Source organism: Pogoniulus pusillus, chromosome 29 (genome assembly GCF_015220805.1).
Source record: "Pogoniulus pusillus isolate bPogPus1 chromosome 29, bPogPus1.pri, whole genome shotgun sequence".
NCBI lineage: Eukaryota > Metazoa > Chordata > Aves > Piciformes > Lybiidae > Pogoniulus > Pogoniulus pusillus.
In genome coordinates, this window is record NC_087292.1 from 16360529 (window position 1) to 16378182 (window position 17654).

At 52.8% G+C, this 17654-nt stretch overlaps 1 protein-coding gene across 3 annotated transcripts in view; it reads right to left on the bottom strand.

Annotated features, from left to right (window-relative positions):
• Positions 1-17654, bottom strand: part of DNAJC5 (DnaJ heat shock protein family (Hsp40) member C5) — a 39968-nt gene that overhangs the window by 12479 nt on the left and 9835 nt on the right. Inside the window, exons 2-3 of one of the 3 annotated variants that reach the window (XM_064168065.1) lie at positions 13345-13560; positions 5742-5809 (exon numbers count right to left, since the gene is read on the bottom strand). The gene's annotated coding sequence lies outside the window, so the exon portion shown is untranslated. Of the gene's footprint in view, positions 1-5741; positions 5810-13344; positions 13583-17654 lie in introns of those variants that run through there. The other 2 variants (XM_064168066.1, XM_064168067.1) reach the window with 2 other exon arrangements.

Below are 17654 nucleotides of genomic sequence, written 5' to 3' on the forward strand. Positions count from 1 at the left end.
AGCCACTTCATCTTCTACCTTAATCTTAATAAAGACTTGTGTCAGGTGACAGGAGGAGAGCAAATGGCCTCAAGTTGTGCCAGGGGAGCTTTAGGTTGGAGATGAGGAAAAAAATTCTTTGGTGCAAGAGTGAGCAGGTACTAGAAAAGGCTGCCCAGAGAGGTGGTGGAACACCCTGGAGGTGGTCAAGAAACCTGTGGCCATGGCACTTAGGGCCATGGTTTAGTGACCATGGTGGTGCTGGGTTGGACTGGATGAGCTTAGAGGTCTCAATCAATTTTATGACAGTTGGTTTGTGACAGCACCTCTAAAAACACTTTGACAACTGGAGCTGGATCTGCTCAGGGATGTCCAATGCCAGCACAAGGGGCACTGGGTGCCAGCTGGAGCAGAGGAGGTGCCACGGGAACAGGAGGGAAAACTTTGTCCCTGTGAGGGTGCAGAAGCCTGGAGCAGGCTGCCAGAGGAGCTGTGGAGTCTCCTGCTCTGGAGACATCCAACCCCAGCTGGATGTGTTCTGGGTGCCCCTGCTCTGGCAGGGGGGTTGGGCTGGATGATCTTTGGAGGTCCCTTCCAACCCCTACCATGCTGTGCCTTCCATTTTCCACTGCAGACATTCTGTTACATTAAAACCCCCAAAGCTCAAACCTCCACATCCCTCCCAGCCCCCTGCCTCCCACCTCATTACTGACCCCAGGTCAAGCAGAATCCTTCAGACAAACCCAGTCTGAGTCACTCTGTGCACCCCCTGATGGAAGAGGAAACTCCTGCCCCCTTTAGAGACATCTCTCATCATTTAAAGCCACAGAGCAAACACTTAACATCTCTGGGCTCCTCAATTCCAGAGAGATGCTGAGGTGCTGGAAGGTGTTTGGAGAAGGGCAGCAAGGCTGGGGAGGGGCCTGGAACACAAAACCTATGAGGAGAGGCTGAGGGAGCTGGGGGTGTGCAGCCTGCAGCAGAGGAGGCTCAGGGCAGAGCTCATTGCTGCCTGCAGCTGCCTGCAGGGAGGCTGTAGCCAGGTGGGGTTGGGCTCTGCTGCCAGGCAACCAGCAACAGAAGAAAGGGACACAGCCTCAAGCTGTGCCAGGGCAGGTCTAGGCTGGATGTTAGGAGGAAGTTGTTGGCAGAGAGAGTGATTGGCATTGGAATGGGCTGCCCAGGGAGGTGGTGGAGTGGCTGTGCCTGGAGATGTTGCAGCCAAGCCTGGCTGGGGCACTTAGTGCCATGGTCTGGTTGGTTGGGCAGGGCTGGGTGCTAGGTTGGGCTGGCTGAGCTTGGAGCTCTCTTCCAACCTGATTGATTCTATGATTCTAGGCATAACCATGCTATGTGAACATGGATTAACCTCCTGCTCCAAATTCAGACCCCTGCAGGTGGTCCCTGTGCCACAGCAGGGCCAGCTCTGGGGATGTCCTGAGGAGATTAGCTCTTGCCATGCAGCACTGCAGTGAGGATGAGCACTGAGGAGAAGGCTCCTGGCTATTTTTGGATCATGTCATTACAGTTAGCCCACATCAGCTTAGGGAGTCTTTGAAAAAGGTATTTAAAGCACCAGACCCTTCTAATTTAACCCTTTGTCTTATATAATGAAGTTAATAACTTCAGCTTTTATAAGGGCTGCCTGAAAGAGAGACTCTCAGACACCACATCCTGCACTGCCTGCTCCTAGCTGGGACCTCAGAGTGGGAGACACTTCAAAAGGCAGAGTTCTGCTTGTGCCAGCAGGTGGGGATCAGCATGGCCAAGCATGGCTGAGTCACAAGGACTTGGATGGAGAGGTTACAACCTCCTTGTTCAGATCAGAGCCCACATTTGGCCTCTCCAGTTTCAGACTGTCTTAACCCTGGACACTATGTCCAGTTTCTCTGAGTGGAACACAGCAGCTGAACTAGAATGGCCTTGGTTGGAAGGGACCTTAGAGGTCATCTCTTCCAGACCAGGAACCAGGGGAGAGATCATAGAACCACTCAGGGTTGGAAGGGAGCACAAGGAGCAGCCACTTCCAACCCCCCTGCCATGCCCAGGGACACCCTACCCTAGAGCAGGCTGCACACAGACTCAGCCAGCCTGGCCTCAAACACCTCCAGCCATGGGGCCTCAACCACCTCCCTGGGCAACCCATTCCAGCCTCTCACCACTCTCCTGCTCAACAACTTCCTCCTCACCTCCAGCCTCACTCTCCCCACCTCCAGCTTTGCTCCATTCCCCCCACTCCTGGCACTCCCTGACAGCCTCAAAAGTCCCTCCCCAGCTTTTTTGTTGATCACCTCCTCCAAACCAGGAACCAGCAGAGCCAATGGGCTGGCTCAGGAGCAGTGTGGGCAGCAGGACAAGGGAGGTTCTTCTGCCCCTGTGCTCAGCACTGCTCAGGCCACACCTGGAGTGCTGTGTCCAGCTCTGGGCTCCTCCATTGCAGAGAGATGTTGAGGTGCTGGAAGGTGTTTGGAGAAGGGCAGCAAGGCTGGGGAGGGGCCTGGAGCACAGCCCTGTGAGGAGAGGCTGAGGGAGCTGGGGGGGTGCAGCCTGCAGCAGAGGAGGCTCAGGGCAGAGCTCATTGCTGCCTGCAGCTGCCTGCAGGGAGGCTGTAGCCAGGTGGGGTTGGGCTCTGCTGCCAGGGAACCAGCAAGAGAAGAAGGGGACACAGCCTCAAGCTGTGCCAGGGCAGGTCTAGGCTGGATGTTAGGAGGAAGTTGTTGGCAGAGAGAGTGATTGGCATTGGAATGGGCTGCCCAGGGAGGTGGTGGAGTGGCTGTGGCTGGAGGTGTTGAAGCCAAGCCTGGCTGGGGCACTTAGTGCCATGGTCTGGTTGGTTGGGCAGGGCTGGGTGCTAGGTTGGGCTGGCTGAGCTTGGAGCTCTCTTCCAACCTGTTTGATTCTATGATTCAAGACTGCAGCAGTGTGGGGCTGTTACTGCTGTGCCTGTCTTGGCTCTTGCTGGGCAGGCTGTGGCCTGGCAGGCAGCACCTGGAGCAGACTGAAAGCCAGCTTTGTTAAACAAATTAGCTTGAATTTAACAGTGGAGATTTAATTAAGCAGAGCATAATGTGTAGCTGTGGTCTGCAGAGTCTGTGCACCAAGGACATGCTGGGCTGATGTTAAAGGGAACTTCTTACACCTGAATAGAGCTACAGACTTAACTCATGTTCATGGGGAAGAGAAGGCTCTGGAAACACATCAGAGCAGTCTTCCAGTACCTGAAGTGGACTAGAGGAGGGCTGGGGAGAGACGTTTTGACAAGGGCTGGGAGTGACAGGAAGAGGGGTGGATGGCCTTGTCCTGCTGGCCACACTGCTCCTGAGCCAGCCCAGGATGCCATTGGCTCTGCTGCCCACCTGGGCACTGCTGCCTCATCTTCAGCTCCTCTCTCCCAGCACCCCCAGGACCCTCTCTGCCTGGCTGCTCTCAGCCACTCTGGCCCAGCCTGTGGCACTGCTTGGGATTGTTGTGGCCAAAGTGCAGAACCCTGCACTTGGCCTTGTTCAGTCTCATCCCCTTGGCCTCTGCCCACCCATCCAGCCTGGCCAAGTTCCTCTGCAGGGCTCTGCTACCCTCCAACAGCTCCACAGCTGCTCCTAGCTTGGTGCCATCTGCAAACTTACTGATGCTGGACTCAATCCCCTGCTCCAGATCACCAATAAAGATACTGAAGAGGACTGTGCCCAGCACTGATCCTTGGTGCACACCACTGGTGCCAGCTGCCAGCTGGACGTGGCACCATTCCCCACCACTCTGAACAGCTGTGGGGATCTAGATACTACAAAGCAGGTGTGGAGATCAGCAAGAGATTCTTTCCAGTGAGGAGAGATGCTGGAAGCCAAGGAGAAATGCTGGAAGCCAAGGAGAGATGCTGGAAGCCAAGGAGAGATGCTGGAGGCTGTGCATGTCCTCTCCCTGGAGGTATTCAAGGGCAGGCTGGATGAGGCCTTGAGCAAGTCCATGGCAGGGGTTTGGAGCTGGATGATATTCAAGATCCCTTCCAACCCAACCCATTCTCTGATTGATGGAATCTGGAGAGCAGTGAGGCTGCTTGCTGTTCTGAGCTGGTTGGGAATGGCCCTGGCAGGGGAAGGGAGGCCAAGGTGGCAATGGGAATTCATTTGGGAAGCCTGTTATTTCCAGGAAGAGAGGAGGATTACTACAAGGAATGCAACCTTTGGCTTCTCCAATCTGAAGCAGACAATAAAGGTGCAAGTTGTCTCAGTCCAGAGTGCTCCATCAAGCAGGGTATTCTCTTTCCTGCTGTTTTGACAAGTGGCTCTAATCCACAGCACTGAAAGCTGCTCTGTGTTTGTAGGAAGTGGTGTGCTGTGTTCAGCAGCAACAAGCCATCTGCTACTGATTCTAAGCAAGCAGGATGCCCTGCAGAGGTTTCTCTGCAAAGGCTCTGCAGAAAGGTAATCCTCTGGATTAAAGAGCACAGTTTTTAACCATCTGTGTCCCAGAATATCTGCTGTAGGTCAGCTCTCAGCACTGAAAGAGTGGTTGAGTACTGGAACAGATTGCTCTGGGCAGTGGTGGAGTCCTCCAGCCCTGGAAGAGGTTTCAAAGTCATGGAGAAGTGGTGCTGAGTGCCACAGATATGCTGAGGGGGTTGGAGCAGCTCTGCTCTGAGGGCAGGCTGAGGGAGCTGAGGGTGTGCAGCCTGCAGGAGAGAAGGCTCCAGGCAGACCTCAGAGCAGCCTGCCAGGACCTGCAGGGGCTACAAGCAGGCTGCAGAGGGACTGCTCCCAAAGGCCTGCAGGGACAGGCTGAGGGCAGTGGTTTGAAATGAGAGCAGAGCAGCTTGAGAGTGGAGGTGAGGAACAAGTTGTGCAGCAGGAGGCTGCTGGAGCACTGCAGCAGGTTGCCCAGGGAGGGAGCTGAGGCCCCATGGCTGGAGCTGTTGAAGGTGAGGCTGGAGCAGGCTGTGAGCAAGCTGCTGTAGGGGAGGATGTCCCTGCTGGGTGCAGGGAGTGGCACTGAATGAGCTGTGGAGGTCCCTTCCAATCCAACCCATTGTAGGACTGCATGGTTTAGTGGTGGCCTTACAGTGCTGCATTAATGGTTGGAGTTGCTGAGCTTGGAGATCTTCTCCAACCTTAATGATGTTATCATTCACCAGAAAACTCATGGGCAGCTCTGCACAATTAGCACCCCCCTGCTGAAGAGACTCAAACCATCTAACTAATGCTTCATTCTACTCCTTCAGGCAGCACTAAGGTGTTCCCCTCCCTGCAAGTGTTCAAGGCCAGGTTGGTTGAGGCCTTGAGCAACCTGCTTTAGTGGAAGGTGTCCCCTGCCCATGGCAGGAGGTTAAAACTAGGAAGAGTTTTAAGGTTCCTTCCAAGCCAAGCTCATCTTAAACTAAATTAGTGCATCTCAACCAGAATATTACTGGTAAGAGTCTAAATAAAACCACCAAGGCAGAAGAAGAGCTGAGCAAATATTGATTTACCAAAATGAGAGGGCACCCCTGGCCTCCACCTCCTGTCCATCTGTCTCAGACTCATTCAGAGGCCTTCTCACAATCTGGCATTTTTCAAGGGTGGAAAAAAAAGGAGGTCATTTTGAAAAGGGAGAGGAGAGAAACTTGTCCAAGGTGAAGCAAAAGAAATGAGGTGGTTTACAGCTTGGCTTTGTGAGGTATGGCTCTAGGAAACTCTGAACTTAGCTTCCTCTGCATTCTTTTGCATCCCACTGAGTGGGTTTTGGGTTTTGTTTTATTGTAGCTAGAAGAAATCAGAAGATGCATGACTTACCTTAGAATAGTTGAGCTAGACAGCAGGGAAGTGGTAAAAACTTCCACACACCTCTACAGCTCAATCTCCTAAAGACAAAACAAAAGCAGAGAGGTTGGGACATATGTTAGGGGTTCCACTGCAAAGTTATCACACTATCCTCTCCCAGCACTCCTCTCTGACATGCTGAGGCCAAGAGGGAACTGAAACAGCAGGAAGGTGACCTTCTACACCTCAGTAGGCTTTCCACCTCCAGCAGCTAAGTGTCGAAGGTATCAGGCTCATGGAGACACACTGCAATCTGGATGTGTTTAGGAGGCTGCACAGAGCACAGCTGAAAGGCTCTGCTGCAGTATCACCCTTGTGCTGTCACTCAGATCATACAACAGGTAGGGTTGGAAGGGTCCTTCAGAAGTCATGCAGCCCAACCCCTGCACTCAGCAGGGACATCCTCCTCTAGAGCAGCTTGTTCACAGCCTTCTGCAGCCTCACCTGCAACAGCTCCAGCCATGGGGCCTCAGCTCCTTCCTCGGGCAACCTGCTGCAGTGCTCCAGCAGCCTCCTGCTGCACAACTTGTTCCTCACCTCCACTCTCAAGCTGCTCTGCTCTCATTCCAAACCACTGCCCTCAGCCTGTCCCTGCAGGCCTTTGGGAGCAGTCCCTCTGCAGCCTGCTTGTAGCCCCTTCAGGTCCTGGCAGGCTGCTCTGAGGTCTGCCTGGAGCCTTCTCTCCTCCACACCACACACTCCCTCAGCCTGGCCTCAAGCAGAGATTCCCCAGCCCTCTGATCCTCTCTGTGGCCATCCTCTGGCCCTGCTCCATCAGGTTCACATCCTCCCTGAGCTGAGGGCTCCAGAGCTGGCCACAGCAGCGCAGGTGAGGTCCCAGCACAGCAAAGTGGCTCCTTGATGTGAAAGCCCAGAATAAAACATGAGTGTCTCTCCTGCCCAGAATATTTCACACTAGAGTCAATCTCCACAATGTAAATACTTCTCTTTGGAATTGATTAGCTGCCAAAGTCACTTACCACTGCTTTAAAGCATAGATTATTCAAGGACTCTCTGCTTTTATCTGCAGCTTCAGCCTCTTCCTCCCAAGCTTTTCCCAGGCACTTGTCTGCAACAAAGGCACTGTCACACAGGAACTCTAAGAACCTTCAGCTGCTTAAGGCTCTGGGTTATTTGAACTGGGGTATTTGTGAACTATCTGTCCTTAGAACAGGAGAAGTGTGTTTTTCAAGTCTTGGTAATCTGTGATGCTCTTAGAGAGAGGCTGCTAAAGCAGCTTAGCTGACACTGTGTGCCTCGAGTGCTGTGTCCAGGTCTGGGCTCCTCCATTGCAGAGAGATATTAAGGTGCTGGAAGGTGTTTGGAGAAGGGCAGCAAGGCTGGGGAGGGGCCTGGAGCACAGCCCTGTGAGGAGAGGCTGAGGGAGCTGGGGGGGTGCAGCCTGCAGCAGAGGAGACTCAGGGCAGAGCTCATTGTTGCCTGCAGCTGCCTGCAGGGAGGCTGTAGCCAGGTGGGGTTGGGCTCTGCTGCCAGGCAGCCAGCACCAGAACAAGGGGACACAGCCTCAAGCTGTGCCAGGGCAGGTCTAGGCTGGATGTTGTTAGGAAGTTGTTGTCAGAGAGAGTGATTGGCATTGGAATGGGCTGCCCAGGGAGGTGGTGGAGTCACCAAACCTGGAGGTGTTGAAGCCAAGCCTGGCTGGGGCACTTAGTGCCATGGTCTGGTTGGTTGGGCAGGGCTGGGTGCTAGGTTGGGCTGGACGAGCTTGGAGCTCTCTGCCAACCTGCTTGATTCTATCATTCTGTGTCATTTCAGTGACCAAATAGGAGCTACAAACAGTAGCAACTCTCTCTGAAGTTTGCTGTTTGCTTTTCTCCTGTGTGATGTCTTTAATTTCAGGGCTGTCTCTCAAAGGGAAATCCCTGGGCTGGCTGAGCTTGGAGCTCTCTTCCAACCTGCCTGATTCTGTGATTCTACCTCCCATAAAAATTCAACTACATGACACACTCCTGCCAGATCTTTCACCTCACCACATCCTCCCCTCACTGCCTTACTGGGGGTTTGCTGGGCTGGTTTCTGCTGCAACTGGCAACTCTTAATTTAGTGACTCAGGAATGTTTTGATCTTCCAACTCAAATCTCATTATCCAGCCAGCCAGATCCACTGACCCAGAGCTCTACATAATACCCAGCTTGTAATTCCCTGCAAATATCTCCCCCTTCTCATGGCCAGATATTCAAGACACAAACAAAAGAGGAGAAAATGAAAAGGAGAAGGACTGGAAGCATGTAAAAAAAAAATGGAGATTCATGGATGGTAGCCAGCTTCAAACCACAAAAATCCCAAGTAAAAGCAGGTTGGGGGAGAGGGAAAGTGATTAAGTGGTAGAAAAGCACATCTGTGTGCAGGAAAATCATGAGAAAAGGTTAAAGAATGGAGGAGGGCAACAAGAAAGCTGAGGAGGGGCTTTTGACAGTGGATTATAGTGACAGCCATGCCCTGGGCTACATCCAACAAGAGCAGTGTGGGTAGCAGGGCAAGGGAAGGGACTCTGCCCCTTGGCTCTGCTCTCCTCAAACCCCCACCTGGAGTCCTGGGTGCAGTTCTGGAGCCCCCAACACAAGAAGGACATGGAAGTGTTTGAGCCAGGCCAGAGGAGGCCACCAAGATGCTGAGAGGGCTGCAGCAGCTCTGCTGTGAGGACAGGCTGAGAGAATTGGGGCTGTGCAGCCTGGAGAAGAGAAGGCTTGGAGGAGACCTTGGAGTAGCCTTGCAGGATCTGAAGGGGGCTACAGATAGGCTGTGGAGGGACTATTGAGAAGGGCTTGGAATGACAGGAGGAGGAGGAATGGGTTTGAAGTGGCAGAGGGGAGACTGAAACTGGATGTTAGGAAGAAGTTCTTGATAGTGAGGGTGGTGAGACACTGGCACAGGTTGTCCAGGGAGGTGGTGGAGCACAGAAGCACAGAATGTGATCAAAGATCACATTCTGTGCTTCTGTGCTCCACCACCTCCCTGGAGGAGTTCAGAACCAGGCTGGATGAGGTCTTGACCAACTTGTTCTAGTGGGAGATGTCCCTGCCTATGGCAGGGAGGTTGGAATTGGCTGATCTTTGAGGACCATTCCAACCTAAACCATTCTATGACTCTATGACAGGATGAGAGCCAACATCTTTGAGCTGGAAGAGGGGAGATTGAGACTGGAGATGAGGAAGAAATTCCTGACAGTGAGGGTGGGGAGACACCAGCACAGCTTGCCCAGGGAGGTTGTGGATGCTCCCTCCCTGGAGGTGTTCAAGGCCAGGCTGGATGAGACTTTGAGCAAGCTGAGCTGGTGGGAGGTGTACCCTGCCTACAGCAGGGCACTGGAACTGGCTGAGCTTTAGGTGTCCCTTCCAACACAACCATTCCATTCCAAAACCAAGCCCAGAGGAACCCAAACTAAATTCAACAGCACATCAAAACCGTGCCAAGTCTGGGAGGCAGAAGAAGAAATATGCTTGAGGAGACTTTGGGTTTGCAACCATTTTGCTCATGCCCAACCCAGCTCTTCCCAGCTTCATTTCTCCTCCTGCAGGTTTGGATCTGATTTATCTAATCTAATATCTCCCCCACAACAGTGCTCAGCATCTTTTCCTCTTCTAACCCCCCCCAAGACACAAATTAATCTTCTCCTTATAGAAATCAGGAGTTGTCTGCTATGTTTCTAACACAAAGCACAGCTGTTCCCTCTCCCCAGCCTGACCTCCTCTGCCAGAGGCAGAGAACTTCTTTATTTAACCATTTATTACCAGAATTGTCACCATCCAGCTCCAAATGTTGTTGGCAAAGGGAAATATCTTTAGGAAGCACTGCTTAATAATCCACCTCTGACCTGGAGCTGAGCTTATACCACAGCTCTCAAAGAAATAATGCTGCAATTAAGGCAATGCTAGGGCTGGGGGACAGGTTGGACTGGATGATCTTGGAGGTCTCTTCCAACCTGGTTGATTCTATGATTCTATGATCATCAATAAATACAGCACTAGACAAAGCAGAAGCTCCCAAGTCTTCACTTCCATGTCCTGCCTTGCTCACATCACCTGCAGAAATGAATCACCATTGGAAGAGTGATGTGAAAAGGCTGAAGGCAAAGCAAACTGCTTCACGACTGCACTCAGCCCACTCCTTATCACTGAATCACAGAATGGGAGGGGTTGGAAGGGACCTCTGGAGATCATCACGACCAACCCCCACGCTGTTAAAGCAGGGCACTTACAGCAGCTTGCCCAGGAGCACAATGCCCAGGTGGGGGTTGGAAGCTCTGCAGAGAAGGAAACTCCACAACCTCTCTGGGCAGCCTGCTCCAGGGCTCTGCACTCTCACAGCAAAGAAGTTTCTCCTCCTGTTCTGATGGAAAAATCCCCTTGCTTGTGACTCCAGCAATGCTGTCAGAGCATGAAACCTTCAACACATAGCTTAGAATCAGAGAATCAACCAGGTTGGAAGAGACCTCCAAGATCATCCAGTCCAACAGCCTGGAACACAAGGGAGGGGTTCAGTCATGTTACAATGGGATCTCTTTGTGTCACACCTCTAAGGCTGACAACAAAAGGTTTCTAAACAGCTAACAAAGCAAAAAGAGGTCTGTTGTCTCATGGGGCAAGAGGTTCAGATTGGATTAGCTGCCAAGATGTGAGCACAGACCTCTCAGCAGCTCCAAATGCTGCAGGCTGGGGCCAGACGTCTGCTGGATGAAGCAGCAACCACACCATAAACAGAGAGGGACCAAAAGGACTTCAGCAACAGGTTAAGGAGACAATGCTGGACTCAGCACCACCTTTTCACTGCACAGGCAGCTTTGGCCTGCTCAGGAAGATGTGTGAGGTCACAGAGGACACCTGGCAAAGCCACAGGAGCAGTCTGAGAGGCAAAGCTCCACGCTGCAGTGATCCTCCCACAAGTGAAAACCTCCCAGATGGATGGCAAAGGGAATGCAAAAGGCTGCTGGTAAGAAAGCTGGGAACAGGCTTCTGAGCAGGGCCTGCTGGGCCAGGCCCAGGGCTGATGGTTTGAATTAGAAGTGGGGGGCATTTAGGTTAGAGAGAAGCATGAACTGTTTGACACTGAGGGCAGTGAGACTCTGCCCCAGGCTGCCCAGAGAGGTGGGAGCTGTCCCAGCCCTGGCACCACTGCAGCTCAGGTTGGTTGTGGCTGTGAGCATCCTGCTCTGGTTGCAGATGTCTCTGCTGGCTGCAGGGGGGTTGGATTGGATGACCTTGAAAGATCCCTTCTGGCATTCTATGATTTACCAGAGACTAATGTGGAAGGGCAGGAGAAGGTTACTGTGTGCACTCAGCAGGAGATGAAGAAAGGAAAGCTCTCATCCTCTTTTGCTCTCAGTGGTGGAGGCAAACGAAAGGTAAATCAGGGTTTGCACCTCCAAAGTGAAACAATGCCTAAATGGTTTGCACTGTAAAATGTTACAGGGGATGCAATCATGGTTTACAAGCTGCAAACCAGACCAAGGTTATCTCACAACCCCTCTGTGGCCAGAATTGCTTTGGTGACAACTAAACACTCTCAGCAGCTTCGATTCTGAACACTCCTGTTAAGGACTTGGAAATGGTTTAACTTAATGGATAAAAGAGCAGAAACGAATCATAGGATGGTAGGGGTTGGAAGTGACATCCAAAGCTCATCCAGTGCCACCCCCTGCACTCAGCAGGGACATCCTCCCCTACAGCAGCTTGCTTACAGCCTTCTGCAGCCTCACCTGGAGCAGCTCCAGCCATGGGGCCTCAGCTCCCTCCCTCAGCAACCTGCTGCAGTGCTCCAGCAGCCTCCTGCTGCACAACTTGTTCCTCACCTCCACTCTCAAGCTGCTCTGCTCTCATTCCAAACCACTGCCTCAGCCTGTCCCTGCAGGCCTTTGGGAGCAGTCCCTCTGCAGCCTGCTTGTAGTCCCTGCAGGTCCTGGCAGGCTGCTCTGAGCTCTGCCTGCAGCCTTCTCTCCTGCAGGCTGCACACCCCCAGCTCCCTCAGCCTCGTCTCACAGCAGAGCTGCTCCAACCCCCGAGCATTTTTGCTGCCTCCTCTGCATCCTCTCCATCAGGTCCATGTCCTTCCAGTGCTGAGGGCTCCAGAGCTGGCCCCAGCCCTGCAGGTGAGGTCTCAGCAGAGCAGAGGGGCAGGATCCCCTCCCTCCATCTCTGCCCACACTGCTCTGGATGCAGCCGAGGCTACCCTTGGCCTTCTGGGCTGCAAGCTCACACTGTTGGCTCCTGTCCAGCTTCTCATGCAGCAGCTCCCCCAAGTCCTCCTCTGCAGGGTTGCTCTCAATCTCAGCATCCCCCAGCCTGGATTGACATCCAGGACTGCCCCAACCTAGCTGCAGGACCTTGCACTTTGCCTCATTGAACCTCATGAGCTTCTCAGCTCACCTCTGCAGCCTGTCCAGGTCCAGGCTTTGGCACCACCAGCAGAATGGAATCCACCTATCTCCAACCTGATCTCACACCAGCAGCTCTGGTTTTCCCCTTTGACAAACTTTACCTGCTTTCAAGTTATCAATCTCTGCCATTTGGGTTTTCATAGTCATCTCTTCCCCCCCACCTAACAGACAAATTTTCCTCTTTATCAGTTATGAACCAAAAAGCCAAATACCAGAAGTGAACACAAATGATAAAGCCAAGCTTCCAGCAAGCAGCACCCAACAAACCACCTAAGCTCAGGAAATGAGAAGCTAAAATCCACCTTTACAGGAGCAGCAGGAACCCAAGGGAGTTTCTTCTCTAGCACCAAGAGCCAGCAGTGTGCACTTGCAGCACAGAAAGCCAAGCAGAGCCTGGGCTGCAGCAGCAGAAATGTGGCCAGCAGAACCAGAGAGGGGATTCTCCCCCTCTGCTGTGCTCTGCTGAGACCCCACCTGGAGTCCTGCATCCAGCTCTGGAGCCCCTGGGACAAGAGGGATGTGGAGATGCTGGAGAGTGTCCAGAGCAGGGCCAGGAGGATGCTCAGAGGCTGCAGCAGCTCTGCTGTGAGCACAGAGTGAAAGAGTTGGGGCTGTGCAGGCTGCAGCAGAGGAGGCTCCCAGGGGACCTTCTTGTGGCCTGCCAGGATCTGAAGGGGGCTCCAAAAAAGCTGGGGAGGGACTTTCTAGGCTCTCAGGGAGTGCCAGGAGTGGGGGGAATGGAGCAAAGCTGGAGGTGGGGAGAGTGAGGCTGGAGGTGAGGAGGAAGTTGTTGATGATGAGAGTGGAGAGAGGCTGGAATGGGTTGCCCAGGGAGGTGGTTGAGGCCCCATGGCTGGAGGTGTCTGAGGCCAGGCTGGCTGAGGCTGTGTGCAGCCTGCTCTAGGGTAGGGTGTCCCTGGGCATGGCAGGGGGGTTGGAACTGGCTGCTCCTTGTGCTCCCTTCCAACCCTGACTGATTCTGTGATTCTATAAAGAGTCTTTTTGCCTCCCAGCACAATTTGCTCTCCACTTCACAGGGCAGTTTTTAATCTCTTACACTCTGCCCTTTTTTACCCTATCAGATTTCCCTCTCAAAACCAAGCTTCCTAATTTAACAATGCAAACAGAAAAGAAACTCTCCCTCCCCACACACACACCATCACCACCTCAATTTACTTTTACCTCACACATCCAGTCAGGTCCTGCCAGCCCAAGAAGGTCCCAGATTATTCAAGCCAGTTGGGAAGGCTTCAGATCCAAAGGTTTTTGTCTTGTGCAGAGTGAAATGTATCTTAAAATCCTTTTTTCTCTTCTCCTAATTGCTCAAGAGCATTTCCCCAATTTTTGTGGAGAAGGGAGGAGACTTCACTGTTTTGCTATTTCACTTCCTCACAGTAACTGCCAGAGAAGAGAACAACTTAGTTTCCTCCTGCAGAGACACACAAAAAAAAAGGGCTTCTAACATACATTCAAAGCCTCCTTTATGAGGCCATAAAGAAACAAAAGGCAAAAGCAGCACAACAGATTTGTCTTCTTTTCAGACCAGCCCTGAAGGCCAATCAGAAATGGTAAAAAGCAAAACCAAACCCAACCTTAACTCCACCAAACCACCACTGCTGCTTTTCCTTTCCTGCCTGCCAAGGCTGTAGCCAACACCACGAGAAAAAACCAGCAAGAGCAGCCAGAACCAAGAGCAGCTGCCCTGGTGAGCAAGCACTGTGCTGCTGGGCATGCCCAGCAAGCCTCAGCCTCAAGGAGAAGCTGCTCTGCCTTGGAGGAGAGGCTGAAGGAGTTGGGGCTGTGCAGTCTGGAGAGGAGAAGGCTCCTAGGGGACCTTCTTGTGGTATTTAAGTATCTGAAGGGGGCTACAAAGAAGCTGGGGAAGGACTTTTGAGGTTGTCAGGTAGAGATAGGACTGCAGGGAAAGGAGCAAAGCTGGAGGTGGGGAGAGGCAGCCTAGAGGTGAGGAGGAAGTTGTTGAGCAGGAGAGTGGTGAGAGGCTGGAATGGGCTGCCCAGGGAGGTGGTGGAAGCCTCATCCCTGGAGGTGTTTGAGGCCAGGCTGGCTGAGGCTGTGTGCAGCCTGCTCTAGGGTAGGGTGTCCCTGGGCATGGCAGGGGGGTTGGGACTGGTTGCTCCTTGTGCTCCCTTCCAACCCTGACTGATTCTGTGATTCCATGCTCAGGAGGTTTCAGGCTGCCACAGCCTCCTGGCACAGAGCTGGCAGCTCAGCCACCTGCCTCAGAGCTTCCCGGTGAGGCACCTCCAGCCAGCTGCCACCAGCTGGGGTTGGGTTCTGCTGCCAGGCAACCAGCAACAGAACAAGGGGACAGAGCCTCAAGCTGTGCCAGGGAGGTCTAGGCTGGATGTTGCTAGGAAGTTGTTGGCAGAGAGTGATTGGCATTGGAATGGGCTGCCCAGGGAGGTGGTGGAGTCTCTGTGCCCGGAGGTGTTGCAGCCAAGCCTGGCTGGGGCACTTAGTGCCATGGTCTGGTTGGTTGGGCAGGGCTGGGTGCTAGGTTGGGCTGGCTGAGCTTGGAAGGTCTTTCCCAACCTGCTTGATTCTCTGATTCCTTTTCTTCTGAGGGCTGGGCAAGGCTGGGAGGGCATGGATTCACTGCCAGGATCTCTGTTTCTTCTTAGGTCAACTTGTCCCAGGGGCAGCAGGCAGTAAAGCAGGGCAGGAAGTCCCCTGGCTTAGAAGATGACACATTTATGCCCCAGAGAATTCCAAGAACTCTGGAGAAAGTTACTAGGAGTGCACTGGTAATGAAACTAGAGATGTTCAGCCTGGAGAAGGCTCCAGGGAGACCTCAGAGCAGCCTCCCAGAACCTTCAGGGGGCTACAGAAGAGCCAGGGAGGGACTTTTTAGAAGAGCTGGGAGTGCCAGGGCAAGACTGCAAGGATGGAAGCTTGAGGAGAGGAGATCAGACTGGAGGAAGAACTATTTTACAGTGAGGGGAGTGAGACACTGGAACAGGTTGCCCTGGAGGTATTCAAGGCCAGGCTGGATGAGACCTTGAGCAGCCTGGGCTAGTGGGAGGTGTCCCTGCCTATGCAGAGGGGCTGGAACTGGCTGAGCTTTAAAGCTCCTTCCAACCTAAACCATTCTGTGAATCTATGAACATTCCATGGCTGAGTCAGCCTGAACTGTGAGGTGCTCCAGACCTCAGACCTTGCAGGTTGTGTCCCCATGACTCATTTGTCTAGAAATACCCAAAGAAATTCCAGGGTTAGATTAGAAGTGGATTTCACTTAAAGAGGTTTCATTTCAGCTGCTCTTTTCTCACAGGAGATAAACTCTTGGGTACTTTCTAACAACACAGTGTGGCTACTCCAACAAAAAACATCCATCCTGTACTCCTCCTGCAGAGCCCACACTGCTGCTGAGACCTCACCTGCACTGCTGGGGCCAGCTCTGGAGCCCTCAGCACAGGAAAGACATGGACCTCATGGAGAGGGACCAGAGGAGGCCATGAGGATGCTCAGGGGTTGGAGCAGCTCTGCTACAAGGGCAGGCTGAGGGAGCTGGGGGGGTGCAGCCTGCAGGAGAGAAAGCTCCAGGCAGACCTCAGAGCAGCCTGCCAGGACCTGCAGGGGCTGCAAGCAGGCTGCAGAGGGACTGCTCCCAAAGGCCTGCAGGAGCAAGATGAGGGCAATGAATTGAAATGAGAGCAGAGCAGCTTGAGAGTGGAGGTGAGGAACAAGTTGTGCAGCAGGAGGCTGCTGGAGCACTGCAGCAGGTTGCCCAGGGAGGGAGCTGAGGCCTCCTGGCTGGAGCTGTTGCAGGTGAGGCTGGAGCAGGCTGTGAGCAAGCTGCTGTAGGGGAGGATGTCCCTGCTGGCTGCAGAGGTGTTGGGCTGGATGAGCTTTGGAGATCCCTTCCAACCCAACCCATCCTGTGATTCTCTGCACTGCTTTCTCTCTGCACACATTTTACCCCCATGCTGCCTGCTGCACAGTGCCCTTGGTGTTCTCCCTCGGTCTGGCAAAAGCACTTCCTGGCTGCTTAAAAACAAAAGCCAACCTCAAAAGCCATAATTTAGCAATAATAAAGCAACTGAGAATGGTGTTTGTCCTGCTGATTTCCTCCCAACTCACCAGTGATTAACAAGGAAAGGCACAGCTTGAATTTCAGACTGCAGACAGGCTTTGGAAAGCTGACACTTAAGGGAAAAAAGCTTCAATTGTGACTGAGTTTTCTAACATGAGAAATGGATTAAGAAAGAGAACATCTAAACACAGCCAAAGCTCAGCTTTTAGACTTCAAAAGGCTTAAAACCAAAAGGTCACAATTAGAGATTCACAGAATGGGCTGGAAAGGAACCCTTCAAGATCATCTAATTCTCACCTCGCTCAAATCTAAGAAGTTGGATTTAGATCAGACACTGGGAAGGAATTCTTCCCCCCTGAGGGTGGTGAGGCACTGGAACAGGTTGTCCAGAGAAGCTGTGGTGGCTCCAAGCCTGGAAGTGTTCAAAGCCAGGTTTGATGGGACCCTGAGCAAGCTGTCCTAGTAAGAGATGTCCCTGTCCGTGGCAGGGAGTTGGAACTGGATGATCTTTGAGGATCCTTCCAACCCAAATCTTTCTGTGATGCTGTGATAGTGATGCCTGAGCCTCTGCCACTCCCAAGGCACATCCCTTTGATGTGCAGTGCAAGGTACAGAATTAGCACACTTAGCTTCTTTTCCACCCAAAGTGCCAAGAGAAGAAAGGCAGAAACCCCTCTGGCCCTGTGACTCCTATGCACAACTCTGCTTTCCTCCACCTTATCTTAGACCCCTGCTTCTTCCAGTGACTTGTTGACACCCCAGTCAGTGACTCATGCACATTAAACATTCTCTCTCTGGTGACTTGGACTCCTCCTTGCTGCTTGGAGGCTGTTTAAGTGTGCAGATGCATTTTTCTTTCCCCCCTTCAGACAGAGCAGCTCCTGGAGGCACAGCTCAGAAGGGTAAAGGTGTGGAGCAGCAGCATCCCTGTGCAGCTGAGCTCCTCAGTTATCAGAATGAAAACACTCCTCAGGTTCACAAAGCAACAGCAGCTTGGATTGAACCTGGAACTTTAATCAATTCACTGCTCTGAACAGTAACCAAATCTCCTGACTTAACTCAATTTAGAGCAGGAAATCTGCCTGGTTATAGCTGCTGAGAAGAGCTCACCTCAGATTTCAGTGAAAGGTTTCCTAGTCCCTTCCCTCCTCCTAAAGGAGCAGCAGCAGGCAAGGAGATGCCAGGGAAGGAGAGAAGGCCAAGAAGCAGCTAAATCTAAACCACACAGGCAAGAAGGGGATAAAAACCCCCCCAGACATCTGCTCCCACCAAGGTGCCACCAGCCACACTGGGCCAACTCACCCAGAGAGTGAGGTCCTCTGCCCAAAGCACCACACAGATTAGGTTGGTGCAGCTGTACCAGCTCAGGCCAAGTGTTCTGGATGCAAGCAGCTGTCAGCCTGGAACTGCACCAGGCTGCCTCCAGGCCCTGCTGGAC